Genomic DNA, 13,820 nt, shown 5'->3' with positions numbered 1-13,820 from the left:
ATCATCCCATGCCTGGTGTATTATTATGGATACTCAGCAGAGTATGGCACAGGTTCGCCCACAATGCATGGGTACACGGAGGACAGCCTTTCAATTTTCAAGATCACCGACTTCAAGTAGCAAAATCATCCCAACATCCTGCCAGCCTGGTTTGATCCGGCAATCCACACAACCTGCAGGTTTGTGCCATTCAGTGTCATGCCCAGCTATCGGGGGTGCCGTCCCTGCGAATGTGATGCACTGATCTCTGAGTGTGTTGTCCAGGTAGATGCGACATCCTTCTGGGTGTGGCGTCCTCCTGGCTCCGCCCCTTCCTGATTAGGCTCGTTCTCTTCCTCTTTTCACTCCGTGACTTTCCTTTTAAGACCCACACTTCCCCTAGGCCCCACCTCTGTTTAGGCCCTGCCCCTTACCCTGGACACAGGGTTTGGCTTAGTTGGGTAGTAAGGGGTTGTGGTAGGGTTGGGGGAGGAGTGTGCGTGGTGGGCGGGGACAGTAAAGGGGGTGGGGGGGGGGGAATTGGAGGGGGGGGGGGAGCAGTGGGTATGGGTGGGATGGCTTCACAACCAAAGTCACACTTAGAGATATATAATAGATTGATATAAATTCTAGCTCATTGTTACCTTGCTAAAGAGTAATGTTATGTATTTATCTATTGATCCACGACTGCTTAATTGAGTCTCAAGATCCCTTTGCAGGAAGACCGTGCATTGGGATTCCAGTTTAAGGTGGTTTTATGCATGTGGGATGCAATAAGAGGTCCTAGAGAACCCATGATAATGAAATGAAGCTTAAAGGTCCACACAGACATGAAACCACTTGCTCTACAACCATCTTCTGGTCACCTCACAGCACAGTTAGTTAGGAAATTGATGCGATCTACCAACCCTTTTCTCTAACGTTTTTGAATTGCTGGCATACACAACTATAATCAATATAACCATATTGATCGATATTTAATATAACCTTACTTGACTATGACCAAATCACCACGAAAACAGCTGATCTTAGATTCCGGAAGTCAAGCAGGCTTGAGCCTTGTTCGTGCTTAAATTGATGATCACCATGCACAATGCAGGTGCAGTAGGCGACTGTGGAGCTAGGTTGTCAGCAGTGAGTAGTTCAGCAAAATTAACAGTTGTGCTATATTGCTCTCCCATTATCTGTACTCCCTGCCTTCACCAACCTGGCACGGACCAGCGTGAACTGTGGTCAAAATAGCCCCCACAAGCTGCACGTTGTGGGAAGGCCCTCTTTCAGAAGCTGATTTTTGAAAGGGCTGTGAACGCATATACCGTTTGTGCACAACCATACTTGTTCAATGTAGCGCCAACTCTACTTTCGAGGCACTTGGCTCAATATAGTCCATGCGTGCTTGTGTTTGTACGTGTGTAGGTATCCAGGTTATCGCTACCCGCCGGATCATCCCCAAGCCTACTCCGTCACCAAGCAGTACTGGCAAGTACTGACGGCAAAGCTGGCCTTCGTCATTGCCATGCAGGTACACATCAACATGCACACACACACATTCATAAACCCATTGAAAGATAAAGGTACAGCCCTCCAATTACTTGCTCATGTCACTGATGGCAAAAGGGCTTCTGCTATAGCAGGGGTCGGGAACCTATGGCTCGCGAGCCAGATGTGGCTCTTTTGATGATTGCATATGGCTCGCAGATAAAACAAAATATTCTCACTTGTTTTAATCCATCCATCGATTTTTCACTGCGCATGTCCTGTTCAGGGCTGCAGGAGCAATTGTCCATTATTTTAATTGGATGATACTGGCCTACGTTTGCCATTGCTGGGTAAAACAGGTAAACGCCCCCTTTTGAATCAGTCTGAGACTGCGTCTGCTCGGTCATTAGCTCAAAGCTAACCCTTCGACGAAGAAGATGGCGAAAAGAAAAAAAGACGACGAGTATCGTACATTTCAGGACGAATGGACCGAAGAATTCGCCTTTGTGGAGAGAGCGGGTTCTGCGGTGTGTCTAATTTGCAATGACAAAATTACATCGTTGAAACGGTCGAATGTAAAGCGGCACTTCGACACGCGCCACGCTACCTTTGCATCAAAATACCCTGCGGGAGACAGCAGAAAGAAAGCGTGCCAAGAGCTTCTGAGCAGGGTGCAAGCTAGCCAGCAGTCACTCCGCGTATGGACCCGGCAAGGTGACTATAATTCGGCTAGCTTTGCTGGTTCTTTAGCAATAGTGAGGAACGGAAAACCATTCACAGATGGCGAGTATGCTAAAACGTTCATGCTGGATGTAGCCAATGAACTTTTTGATGATCTTCCGAACAAAGACAAGATAATCAAACGGATACAAGACATGCCTCTGTCGGCAAGAACTGTTCATGATCGTACCATCGTGATGGCAAACAAAGTGGAGGAAACGCAAGTGAAGGACATAAATGCAGCGCCGTTCTTTTCTCTGGCTTTGGATGAGTCAACAGACGTGAGCCATTTGTCGCAGTTCAGCGTGATTGCAAGATATGCTGTTGGTGACACACTGCGCGAAGAAAGTCTTGCTGTTCTGTCATTAAAAGGGTCCACAAGAGGTGAGGATTTATTCAAGTCTTTCATGGAGTTCGCTCAAGAAAAAAGTCTACCTATGGATAAACTTCTCTCAGTGTGTACTGATGGTGCTCCGTGTATGGTGGGGAAAAACAAAGGATTTGTGGCGCTTCTCCGTGAACATGAAAATAGACCCATCCTAAGTTTCCATTGCATTATACACCAGGAGGCACTTTGTGCTCAGATGTGTGACAGGCCGTTTGGCGAAGTGATGTCGCTGGTCATTCGTGTGATCAACTTTATTGTTGCCCGAGCCTTAAATGATCGCCAGTTTAAAACACTGCTGGATGAAGTTGTAAATAACTATCCTGGTCTGCTTTTGCACAGCAATGTGCGTTGGTTGTCAAGAGGGAAGGTGCTTAGCCGTTTTGCGGCTTGCCTGAACGAAATCCGGACTTTCCTTGAAATGAAAGGCGTCGGGCATCCTGAGCTAGCCGACACCGAGTGGCTCCTCAAGTTTTACTATCTCGTAGATCTGACTGAACATCTGAACCAGCTCAACGTGAAAATGCAAGGCATTGGAAATACAGTGTTATCCCTTCAACAAGCTGTATTTGCTTTTGAAAACAAGCTGGAGCTTTTCATCACGGATCTTGAAACAGGTCGTTTACTACATTTTGAAAAACTGAGCCAATTTAAAGATGCATGCACAGCAAGTGAGCCCATTCAAAACCTTGATCTCCACCAGCTAGCTGGCTGCACATCCAGTCTCCTACAGTCCTTCAAAGCACGCTTTGGAGAATTTCGTGAGCACACTCGTCTTTTTAAGTTCATCACCCATCCAAACGAGTGTTCACTGAACACAGCCGACCTGAATTACATCCCTGGTGTCTCCGTCAGAGATTTTGAAGCAGAAGTGGCTGACCTGAAGGCCTCAGACATGTGGGTGAATAAGTTCAAGTCACTGAATGAAGATTTGGAAAGAATCACATGACAGAAAGCGGAGTTGGCGAGCAAGCACATGTGGACAGAAATGAAAAAACTCCAACCCGAAGACCAGCTGATTCTCAAAACTTGGAACGCGCTTCCTGTCACATACCACACACTGCAGCGTGTGAGTATTGCTGTATTGACCATGTTTGGATCTACGTATGCATGTGAGCAGTCATTCTCACATCTTAAAAACATCAAGTCCAACCTACGATCACGTTTAACGGATGAAAGCCTCAACGCTTGCATGAAGCTTAACCTCACCAAGTACCAACCCGACTACAAAGACATCAGCAAATCCATGCAGCACCAGAAGTCGCATTAATGGTGAGTGTTATAACATTATTTAAAAGAATAAATTCAGAGGCTTATTATACTGACATTTAGTTGAATTCACTTTTAAAATATATTATATGGCTCTCACTGAAATAAATTTCCAAATTTTTTGCTTTCATGGCTCTCTTAGTCAAAAAGGTTCCCGACCCCTGTGCTATATGGAGTTCAAGCGAGACCCTTAAGATGTATTTTAACTGCTCTTCCACACTGGTCAGACGTCTTGGGAAGAGGTGGGAGTTCCCACACTGGACAGCACCAAACTCAGCCGACAAATTGACTGAATGTATTCCATTTACACTGCTAGGTGGATAGAGGCAGTGGAATGTAAAAAAGTTTCACCATTGTTTACACTGCCACGACCAAAGATCAATTCACACCTGTGACCTCTGGATTGCAAGTCTAGTGTGCAAAGCCTTACACTACGGCACCATCGTATAGACTCATCTGTGAGCAGTTGTTAAGGTCAGCAGAGCAAACCGTGATCATTGTCAATGGGTCATTACAGATAATGCCAGTAATGCTATTACACCTCACAATTGCACAGTATTTCTGAGATCACAAATAATAGTGGTAATACAATACGCTCTGTCATCATGCAGCAGACGATCTATGTTGTTGATGACATTTGTCACACGTAAGCATGTGTGCGTGTGGGAAGGGGAGCGGCTGCGTAGTTGTTTGTGAACTGCGCTACCAATCCTGTGTGACCAGAGTACTATTCCTGGCCACAGCCAACATCAGTGGAAAATATTAGAACCAGTGTTGTGCTTCCCTTAAGTTGATTCGGTCTTAAAATTAGTACTTGATGAAGTGTGTGAAAATCATCACTGGCGAGATAAAGGTGCACACCACCCCCACAGGCACTGTGCCACCCTTCATAGATGCACTTGTCTCAGTCTGTAAAAAGCTACACAGGGAATCTTTGTAGTGATTACATGGCCGAGTGTAAGTGTTTGCTGATTGTTGCGGTAATTTGCGGCTGCCCAGGTGAATACGGTGGGTGCATTAACTGTAAATCATAAATGTTGCCTGCTGCATAGTGAACGTAAAAAAAAAACATTAAATAATTCCAAAAAGTGGCCTTTGTGGGTCAGTGCCTCAGTATAATTTGCCAAATTTTATAAAATTACTCAAATGACTTCATTTAACTGGGAAAAACGACGTAACAATATCGTATCCCTAGGCTGCAGGTCATCGGAATAGTTGACCTGAGATATTTACTAAGCACCCTTTACATGCAAATCCTGAAACTGAAAATCCTTTACCTGTGTGTGGACGTGTGCAGTACGTGGTATTACTCACGAAGGCCTGCATTGCATACATCATCCCGGACACGCCATCCCATGTGCGCGCCTGCATGCGCCGCGAGCGCTTCGTCGTACAGACGATTCTGCAGCAGGCAGAGCTGGGCCGTCTCCGTAACACCCTCCTCACCGATGCCCCTAGCTCACCGCCATCGCGTCAATTCCACATTGAGGATGGGCAGGCAGAGATGGGCCTGCTTCGCTGCTCGCTGTATGCAGAGTCTCCTGGGGTATCGCACCCACCCCAGCGGTGCCACATGGAGAATGAGCAGGCAGAGAAGACTGGTGACGATTCACTGCTGAAGGGATCCGAGGAGGAAGCAAGCAGCGAGGATTCGTCAACTGTCTTCTACAGCGTATAAATCTACTCTGACTTTTAAAGGAGGCTGCTATCCTAACTCTGTTTGCACGTGGACAAGGACATTGCAGTCGAGGACTATCTGTGTATATATTAATAAATACGTTTATGATTTAACATGTCTCAATCATCTCATGTGTTTTCATACGAATCACGATGTGAATGAAGAAAACTAGAAATGATTGTTGTTTTGTATATATATATTTTTGGTTTAACACGTAGGCTTTCGCGCCCAATATCATCCATAGAGGCTTTTTTGGGTTCGATCGCGTACATATATAAACGTGTCGTTTAAACCCACCACCACTCGACACAGCCAACTTGTAAGGGTTGTCACGGAAACAGAACAAAAGCCAATTCGTGACTGGTACTTTGGAGAGCCAAGCTACAACATTTACAATCGGAGTATGACGTTTTGCCAGTAATTACAACTAGCTTCATCAGGCGACAAGCCAGATTTGTGGCGCTCTCGCGCAAAGTGGGCGGGGGGGGGGGGATTACCGAGTCAACGTACATTATGCATGTGCATTATGACGGAGATTGGTTGGAGGTGGAGAGAAGGGGAGAGGGGAGGCCGTAAAGGCGGCTGCACATTCAAGGAAAGCGGCGAAGAAAGAGTTGAACGGGGACATGGAGATAGCAGAGATAAGGGTGGAGAAAGAGGAAGGGAGGATCTTTCAGTGCTCCCTACAGGAAACCCACAAAACTGCATTTCCTAAACTCGTGTCGCCTCCGTGACAGCAGCACCACCAACGCCACAGACTCACGCTCCCCTAATCGACGATACCATCTCCATTGCCGACCAGCCACGAGATGGCTGCTCTCAACACCTCGGTCGTAGTGTATGCAGCAAAAGACTTCCGGCTGGTGAGCAACCGGCCATTGCGAGGGTTGGAAAGAAACTGAAGCACGGGGCCACTCCCACAACCTTCGGGTATTTCCAAACTGGATGACATCTTGGGATGAAGCTAGAAGAAAACCAAATCCGCACTCAATAAATGGGACAAAGATTCCGGAGGAGCCTCCAGAAATGTCACAGGAGGCTCAGGTGTGAGAAACCAGACTCCATGTGGGGTCCTCCAGACCTTTGTCCTCCAGTTCATCAACATTTGTAAAAGCAGGACGTCTCAAAGCTACGTAGCATGGGTGAGGTACGATGTTGAGAACCACGTTCCGAGATTAGGCGCTTTGACAGGTTGGGGTCGGAGTTAACGTTTAATGGAGCTCACCCTACGACATTATGGATAGAAGGGTAGTGTGCCGGCACAATCCGGATACCCTGCTACACCGAAACACTCTGCTGCACCAAACTCCCTGGTACAGCTAAACACTGGCACGATTGCGCTCAAATACACACAAACTCTCGCTCGGCCAGTTGGTACACAGGTTGTCAGTTGTGGGGGACGCGGGCCCCCGGCTCCCCCCCCCGGGGGAGGACTGATCTCGGGAGGGCTGCGGGCTCCGCACTCCTCGCTCGAGTGAGAGCAGCCGCTACTCGACTCCTCGCTCGCGGGGAGAGGGCTGCCGCTCTCCGGCTCCTCTCCTCGCGCCGCAGCCCCTCGGGTCCGCGGGTCCTGTTTGTGGGTCATAGCTCGGGGTTGGCACATGGCTGCCTGGAATCAATCCGTCGCTTCTCAGCCACTCACACGCGACGTCTCCGCTCACACAACCCCGCGCACCACTCACATGAACTGAACGGGGGGTCAGGGGTCAGAGGGCAATGACGTCCTTCGCACACGCGTTGCCGCCGAGGGCGGGCAATGGAGATTGTTTAAAGGGCTGCGGGGCGGGGATTTGGAGTCGGTTTTAGAGCGACACACCAATCGCAGGCGCGGGACGGGGGGGTCGGGGGTCAGAAATAAATTCACAATGGCGTGGAGGGGTTTTCCCAGGGACGATCAGCCCCTAGGAAGATGTCCGTGTTGAAGCTGCCCGGGGAGGGGGCCTCCAAGCCGGGGGAGTCCAACGCCATGCGCGCCCTGCTCAGCAGCTCCTCCAATGAGGCTGTGCATCAAGAATCACGCATCGCACGTCACAACCACATGGGTGGCCGCTCGGCCGTCTCTGTGAGAAAATACTGAATATGCACCTGAAAAGATATGAAATGTCACCTGCTATATACAGACTATATATATACACACACCTAGGGATCTAAGGTCCTCTGACACGGGCTCCTCGTTGGCTACATTCATAAGGCCGGAGATGTCCAAATCTTTGAGCCACTCTGGGTACTTTGGTCTGCTTTGCGGGCTCTGAGCAGCACTGCTCTCTTCGCGCTGGTATCCGTCTAGTGGCTGCTGGTCTGGGATTCCACATCGCAGTCACGCAGCTAGGCCGGGTACCTGAGCGCAGGAATGCTTGTGATCCCTGACACATCCAGCTCATCCTTTTGGCTTGTCAACCACCTGGGATAGGTACTTGTCGCACAGCCGCCGCCGTTCGGCAAGTGCTCACGCCTAGTTGCTTTACTACTCCGTAAGTATGACAAAACGTTCTACTGGTTAGAAAAGAAATACTTTTTGGGCTTCGCTGACAAACGGCGGCAGAGCCTTGTTGCTTCTCGTTGTTGAGCTCAACCGTTCAGTTGGCTTATTGCCCCTCACCAATGATGCGCCGAGGCTGTGCGCGGTGACCCCGAGAGATGACCACATGCCTCTGTGCGACACCACGAGCCCTCGGTGGGCGCCAGGCGAGCGGAGCAAGGACATGGAGGAACCGTCAGCTGGCGCCGCGAGGAGCTGGTCCGTGGTTAGACTGACCATCGGGCTCTGAGCCACGCCCGCTGCAGCGCAGCAGTGAGGCTGCACGTGCCCGAGATGAGGTCCTCCACAAGCAGCATGCCACCTGCAATGTAAGACCCACAGACATTTTACTGGTACACAATGAATTTGCTCTCTCCTAGATTCCTTTACCCCTGAACGGCAATCCTGCAATGTTGCCTTACTTTGCGCCATCAGTAACTAATGATGTCATCCGTTTGTGGAGTTTGTGAAAAAAAGTCAAGAATATGGGATAAATCAGTGCATGAGCTGTTACTGTTTAAACTTCAGATGTGTCCAGTCTAGGATCTGCAAATTTTTACACAAAGGTTAGAGGATCACTTAGATTTCACAAACTTTACAAACTCGATAATCAGTGAAGTTGCTGGAAGATGACAGGAGAAAGAATTGCATGCACCGACCTATCTGTTCAGACCTATGCTATCCTCTCATATGCGTGTGCTTACTGTGGATAGTTTTCTCTGACATAAAATGAACTCATTAATGGAATTTGCCAAGCATCCCAGTGTGGGACTCTCACGAAAATGTCTCTTTAGACCTCATTAAGGTTTTTTTTCTCGGGGAATAACATTACATTCATGATAGCATAGCATACTTGGCAAGCACCCAGTATAAGTAACTAGCTTCGATACCATTGCACTGCCTGCACACTCGATAGCCATTCGAGCGCAAGCACCACGGAGCGATTCCTTGCGTGGTGAGAGGCGCAACCCACCCTCATCCACACTGCGCATCCTCCTCTCCTCCGCGCGTCTCCGCTCCGCCATGCTGCGCAACGCTGTGCTCTGCACGTATCCTGGGTGGCGGTGACGCACAGATTCCGCTCTGCTCAAAGTCCTCGATGTAGGCGTCAAGCACATCGCTCGCCGACGAGTAGCACTGATCTCCATACACCACAGGGCTGCGGTAGCCCCCGCTTCCGGTCCGGAGCAGCGAGCTGCCCAGGCTGCCGCGGGGGCTTGTGAAGAGGTCCGTCACCATGCTGTCGCCCGAAGGGCTGCTTGTCTCACCACCGTTGCTGTACATTTTGTACGATTTGGGATGCCCGGACCGGATGGGGCCAGGGAGAGGAATGGCTGTGGCTACCAGGTCACCACTGGTCCTGGTATGGGGGGCACCATGAGGAGCTGCTGTGTGCGGAAAGTGGGTCCGACGTCACAACGCATGGGCCAGTGTCGACCACTTCGCGTTAGCAGCTTCAGCGTTAGGTCTCTTAAGCTACTGTGGCTGTTGTCCTTTTTCAACAAAAATTCCTGCCTTTCCCATGGTTTCCTTCATCACACCTGCAAGCTCTATGTACAATTGAAATATCACAAATGCACTACCTGCCTACTACTACATTATGAATGATATACATTTAAGAAATTGCTGGAGGCAACTCCATATTTAAAACACACTGTATTCAAAAGAGAAGGCTTAACATTTAACATTGGTTAACGTTTGGCATGCACACCTGCATATCAAAAAATTACCGTACTACTAATACAATGAATGCTAAATATTAAGTGGTATTACAGTAGTATGACTACTTATATTTATATATTATCGCACCTCCGAAGAGCACGGTTGGCTTTGTACGGTGCGAAAGAGATTCAACACACATACAGAATACAAAACTATCCGAGCACATTATGCGTAGCGAACCTCCAAGTTCCTTACCCTACCCTGATTCTGATTCTGATAACAACGTGTGCGGAGTACAGCTCCTTTTGAAATCCATTGCTGGCTGACAGCTGTCCCAAGCTATGCAGCTCCCAGGGGTAGGGGTTATTTACCATACTTCACCACGCTGGTCAGTGTGAGTTTGGTGATGGCAGCGGGTGATAGAAGTGCATTACAACCATGCACTGAATATTGCTGCACAAATGTCAGGGGGCTATAGAAGTGCATTACAACCACGTACTGAATATTGCTGCACTGATGGCAGGGGGCTATAGAAGTGCATTACAACCACGTACTGAATATTGCTGCACTGATGGCAGGGGGCTATAGAAGTACATTACAACCACATACTGAATATTGCTGCACTGGTGGGAAGGGGCTATAGAAGTGCATTACAACAACATACTGAATATTGCTGCACTGATGGCAGGGGGCTATAGAATTGCATTACAACCACGTACTGAATATTGCTGCACTGATGGCAGCGGGCTATAGAAGTACATTACAACCACGTACTGAATATTGCTGCACTGATGGCAGCGGGCTATAGAAGTACATTACAACCACGTACTGAATATTGCTGCACTGATGGCAGGGGGCTATAGAAGTACATTACAACCACGTACTGAATATTGCTGCACTGATGGCAGGGGGCTATAGAAGTACATTACAACCACGTACTGAATATTGCTGCACTGATGCTCGCCACGTGAGAGCCACACAGCAGGACAATGCTATACTGTACAATATTGAAATGATTCACCTACAAATACTAAACATTATTGTCTTAACAATCAATACTACTTTTAACATAAACAATTACTAATAATTGCACACGTAGTAATCGCCGTGCTAATCCTTAGCGTGCAATGTGAGCAGAACTTGTATTGTAAGTCGTACCCAGTCCATTACCGTGCCACACACTCCCATTAACAAACCAACGACATTTACTGAATGTCCTCCTTTACACGGCACAACCAGACGACACTTTGCACACCGAAGTGTCCAAGCCGCGTGCTGAGTGAAGCAAACCCCATTCACTCTGCGCTCAGCGTTCAACAAAGTTGAACCTGGCTCGCCCTTAAACCCGCGGCGTCCTCACGCCTGCCCATCTCTCTCCGTCTCTCTCACCGGAGATTATTCCATTGATCGTCTTCGCCTTGCCGTCCAGAGATCCGTGTGGATTATCCGTGAGGGTAGTTAAAGGTCGCGGTTATTCGGAGAGGTTTTTTTTATTAATTTTCCCGCCACAACCGCCGCGTCGCCAACGGCCACTGAAGGCGATGTCCGCGAAGCGCGGCCCGCGCATGCGCACTGAGGGTTGAGAGAAACCTGCGGGGAGGGGCAGCGGGGGGCGGAAAGCGACCGCTGTTGGCCACACCCACATTCAGGCCACGCCCATATTTAACTGACGTCACGGTGACATCATTCTGGGTCGGACTTTATCGTTGGCTGCCTGTACACGCGAGGAGCTCCTGACTTCTGACTCTGAATTCGAGAAAAGATCAAAGATTCACGATGTCTACCTTCGTCGAGATAGGTAAAGTTTAACGTTAGTGTTAGGGATGTGTGTTTGTGTTAAATGTTGAGCCTGTGGACAAAACCGCTAGGGATGTGCCAGATGTCTCCATCTAACGTTAAGGAGGTTGGAGCCTGGATAGCACATACCAGGTGTTACAGGCTACATGATAGGAAGCAGAAGGCATTCTAGTAAAATAGGTTTTTGTTTGTACGTCAATGCTCCTCCTTTACCAACCCATACTCACCGGCATGGTGAAGTATGTGCAAATAACCAACACGATTCGTGCGATCGTCAATAGGCTCTCCAGCAGTGGATTGGCAAAAGGCCGTGCAGGAGCAGTTTTGTGAAAAATCATTGATCCTTTCATAATGCACATCTATGATTTATTATTATTGTTCATGTGGGTAACCTCGGCGAGGGGGGAAGCAAGGTCGGGAAGAGCGGGGGAAGGGGCCGCTTTTGACCACGCCCATATTTAGGTGACGTCACGCCCGTTTTGTGTGACGTCACTCAAGCAGGGAGTTATCCTTGGCTGGCTGTGCATGAGGAGCCCCCGAGTTCTAACTCACAAGATCTGAGATTAGACCAAAGATTCATGAAGTCCACCTTTGTTGAGATAGGTAAAGTGTAATGTTTGTGCTATGACGGGGCTTTGGGCCAGTTTTTAATATTGAGATCTCGTCAGTGTTTTAATCGGACGCTCAGCAGGGTTTGAGCCAGGATAGTGCATAACAGGTCTAAAAGTGTGGTGTCGGGCTAAATGGTGGGCAGCAAAGGGCAGTCCATCAAAATTGGTTGTACTATACATACTATACGTCTTCACCAACCCACATTAACCAGAGTGGTGAAATGTGGTCAAATAACCACCATGATTTGTGTGGTCACGGCGAAGCTCTCGTAGTGGATTGACGAAGAGCTGTATTCGAGTTAAAGTTTGGGTTAATGTTTGTGTTAGCGTTAAGGTGTTTTGGGTATGGGCAGAGGTCTTAAAGGAGCTCTACGGCTGTACAGATCTCCCGTATAGTGGTAAAGACTGCTAGCGAGTACCTATTAAGACCTCTGAGGTTTGTAGTGTGGCCAGAACACGTCCGGCCGCCTTTGTCTCCCCAATGGTGATATTTACTCATTACACCAGGTACTTATTTAAGACTGATTCGACCTAGGGAAAGCAGTGATGTTAGCCGTGGCTGGGAATCCAGCTCGCGTTGCAGGCTTTTGTTGCAGCAGCAGCGCGTTCACCGCTTGTCTCAGAGGTCGAGGGTTCGAATCCAGTGACTGCCCTGATTAATACTCCGTTTGTCTTAAGCATTAAAATACGTGCCGTCTGCTTCACAGTGGACGTTAAGATCCCGTTACGTCATTCGCAAGCGTCGTTTATTGTATGTTGGCGTCACGGTGAAAATTTACCAGTTTGGAATACAATACTGTATCTCCCATCAATGAATCAATTAGGATTACGTACACAGTAAGTATCGCCCCTGCTGACAGATCACAGAACTTGGCAATTGTTGCTCGCGCCCGTGCAGGCTTCCTTCCACGCGTGGCCTGAGGTTTCCCGAATTGCGAAAATTGGACGCATTACCAACTGTGCAGCGTTTTGAGATGAAATATGCACGAAGGACGGGTGCTGAACAAACTAACAAACAAACCATTACACTACCATCAGCAGCATTCCTCTAATAACCACCACCGCTCGCCGTTCAGATCACGGCTTAAAAGCCGTGATCTGAACGTGGCTCTCTCACTCCAGCGCTGTCCTACCAGACAGTCTCGCTCCCTTCACCTGATGAAGGCCGCTTGTGTTGTGGCCGAAACGTCGTGAGAATATTATTGTGTTATTTTATTTTATCAATTTATTATTTTATTCTCATTCTACGTGACTTTACCGAAAGAACCAAAGAAGATGAATCATTGCAGTCACGAAAGCTTTAAATCGAAATTTAGTACAGTACAATTACATCAATGGATTTTGGTGCACTGCCCTCTGCTGCACACATTGCGCCAACGCAGCAGCCTATAGCAACCTGTTTTATGTATATGGTGAAATTGCTGCGTGGACAGGAGTGCACAATTACAAAGAACATAACTGTAGCCTTAAACATAAACATATTAAAGGCGACATTTTGGGCAATGACCCTACTTCACAAAACTTAGACATACCCATCCAATAATTATCCAGGCTCAAACCTGTTTAGCTCCCTAGTTTTGACGGATTCTTCTGTGTTTTCCCATAGGTTAGAAACAAACCCAATACAGAATTAAAGCTTTCGTGACTGCATAAAATTACTCATTGTTTTTTTCGGTAAAGTCACGTATGTAGAAATACAATAAAATATAATTATAAAATTAT

At 48.0% G+C, this 13,820-nt stretch overlaps 1 long non-coding RNA gene across 1 annotated transcript; it reads left to right on the top strand.

Moving 5' to 3' along the window:
* The first annotated feature begins 75 nt into the window (after positions 1–75).
* On the top strand, positions 76–5,611 carry LOC116950637 (uncharacterized). The gene is made up of 3 exons (XR_012946450.1): positions 76–179; positions 1,396–1,501; positions 5,130–5,611. It is a non-coding gene; the product is annotated as an uncharacterized LOC116950637 (long non-coding RNA).
* The last annotated feature ends 8,209 nt before the right edge of the window (positions 5,612–13,820 follow it).

This window comes from Petromyzon marinus, chromosome 40, assembly GCF_048934315.1.
Source record: "Petromyzon marinus isolate PM22_M1 ecotype Great Lakes invasive population chromosome 40, UKy_Petmar_22M1.pri1.0, whole genome shotgun sequence".
NCBI lineage: Eukaryota > Metazoa > Chordata > Hyperoartia > Petromyzontiformes > Petromyzontidae > Petromyzon > Petromyzon marinus.
The sequence above is the reverse complement of the archived record's forward strand: the minus strand, read 5'-3'. Positions and strand labels throughout refer to the sequence as shown.